This window comes from Morus notabilis, unplaced genomic scaffold (assembly GCF_000414095.1).
Source record: "Morus notabilis unplaced genomic scaffold, ASM41409v2 Scaffold240, whole genome shotgun sequence".
Taxonomy (NCBI): domain Eukaryota; kingdom Viridiplantae; phylum Streptophyta; class Magnoliopsida; order Rosales; family Moraceae; genus Morus; species Morus notabilis.
In genome coordinates, this window is record NW_010368048.1 from 86,203 (window position 1) to 88,748 (window position 2,546).

Sequence of the window (2,546 nt, forward strand, 5' to 3'; positions counted from 1 at the left end):
TATAATATATATATATATATAAATTGTAATACTAATATATATATAAATAACTTAATATTAAAAAAAAAGTTTAAAAAATTCGGGCAATTCGGGCGGGCTTGGGCCGCCCGGCCGGGCTCGGGCCGCCGAATACAAGCCCGCGGCCCGTTCAAGGTGAAATTCGGGCTCGGGTGGGCGGCCCGAAAATCTCAGGCGGGTCGGGTTCGGGCTCGGGCAAATCCTTGGGCTTTTCGGGCGGTCGCAGGCGGCCCGTAGAAAGTTCCAGCACTATTTGTCATCTTGGAATCTCATATCCAGAATATTATCAATTCCAGCTAGAAGTCAATCAACAACACAGACTCCTACCCACTGGAATAGAGACACCCAATTCTGGAAATGATCAAACAGAAGAACATCAATCATTGATTTAGAATCTAGAAAGTCGCAGAAATTTCCATAGTCGCATTTGACTCCAAAAAAAAAAAAATAAAGAACCAATAGAAATTTAGTATTGAATGGATATGAAATCAAATAACGATCGAATCTTCAAAACCCTGTGACTGAATGAGGATCTTCGAAGCCAAGATTGCTAAGTCTCGCACCAATGATCACCGTACACTAAAAGAAAACGAACACTATAACATGTTTCCGTATTAGGAACAAAATTACCGAGACTACTATTCGAAACAAGAAGTAGTCTTGATCTTAGACTAACATTGATTCACGATAGAAAGATAATATGAATCAAAATACAGTTATCAAGTAGAAAGTCTAACTCCAGTTCAAAACAGATTAAGACTAGAGCTCGAATTTAGAATTCCAAAAGCAAAATGGCAGAGAATGGTATAGGATTAATATCCATAGTCAATGTATCACAATGACATGGTTCAAATTAACGAGGGAATCACCAAGACTAACACTCGAGACAAGGAAGAATTTTGATTCCTGAGTGACATAGGACTATGATATAAAAATTTCACGAATCAATACACTAATAATAACGAAGAGACCAACTCCTGGTCAAAACGGATTAAGAAAATAATTCGAAGTTGGAATCCTGGAACCTGTGGGTTATGACCTACCACACTTCCACGCAAGGTCGAACACAATAAATGTTAAACTCTCGACGAAGTCCATAGCCACCATCGTCGTCAATAGAAGAAAGAACGATGTCTCATCGACACAATAACCCATGAAGTAGACACTCTTGTGCAAAACACTCTCAAGAGATAAAAGAATGCATCAGTGAATTGAAACGAGTAGCTAGGATACAAAGCTAGATTGCGACACTAAACTTGCGCATTGATCAAATCAGAAAGAACCAAACAAGCATAAAGGAAACTTTAATGATCAAAACTGCTCGATTTCAAGTCGTGCTCTCCATCAACTTAAACCCCCATGTTAGACGCATCAAAAGTGGAATGGACAAATATTGGGAATTCAACCACGCGGAAGTCCAAATGAATATCATCTCGAAACTGAAATCTTCATGAGAATTTCGAAGTCAATACTGATTTTGAATTTGAAACTGACAAGAGTCAAGAGAACTTATGGAAACAAATCAATAACCATCGGGTCGAAATCAATACTTCCCGAAAACTTCAAAGTCAACTTTACCCTTGATCTTCATATCGATAAACATCGATAATAGGAACATGAATTCCATCCATCAAAGTGCTCTAGAAAAATTGAAACGGACTCTAACGTCAAATTCTCAAGTGCAACTGTATCATGTAGTAACTAATATTGTACGACATGTCCCGACACAAAACTGTTAAAAGAACAATACAACTCAGTAAAAACTCACACAGGCTCAATTTCTCATAAAATTCGATGTTGGTCTCCGGATCGAATCCGGATGCGGAAGCGTGGTGGTGCAGGGAAGAGGTGGATCGTGTATAACAAAAATGTTCATAAAACTTTTGAGATACTCTATAGATTATATTAATTTATGCACAAATAAATTAATCTCATTAACTTATATATATCAAGAACTCAATCAGGAAAAATACCTAGAAGCCGACTCGGATGATAACTTGAGTTCTTTGACCACGAACAGTCCTTGCTCCAATCTTTGTGTTTAGAAAACCAATGTCTTCCACATCAATTCCTAGAATCCACGAAGATGTGTGTGTGGGCCCACATGAGACAAAACGAGTTACAATAAACACTCGAATTTCCACAAACACCATCACATGCACGATGTGGAATTTTTGGAGAAAAAATTTTTCCTTCCTCTCTCTCTTGAGAATTTCGGCCAGCCTTAACCCATTAGGGATGAAAAATTGTTTCCTTCTTTCTATAGAGAAATTTCGGCTAACTCTAAAATTAGGGCAAAAAACCATTCCGAAAATTGTCTCAAAAATAGTATTTATAGAGTAGAAGTCAAACATCTAGAAAGAATCCAATCTCTATCTCCAATTGGATTTTTGAACCAAAATTCTCCTCTATCCCTTATCCCTTGTGGCCGGCCATGCTAGGGATTCCTATCCCTGTGTGTGGCGCCAATACTGGATAGGGAAGGAAGAGAAAATCATCCTTTATCATGTAGTCCAATTTTATTTCAA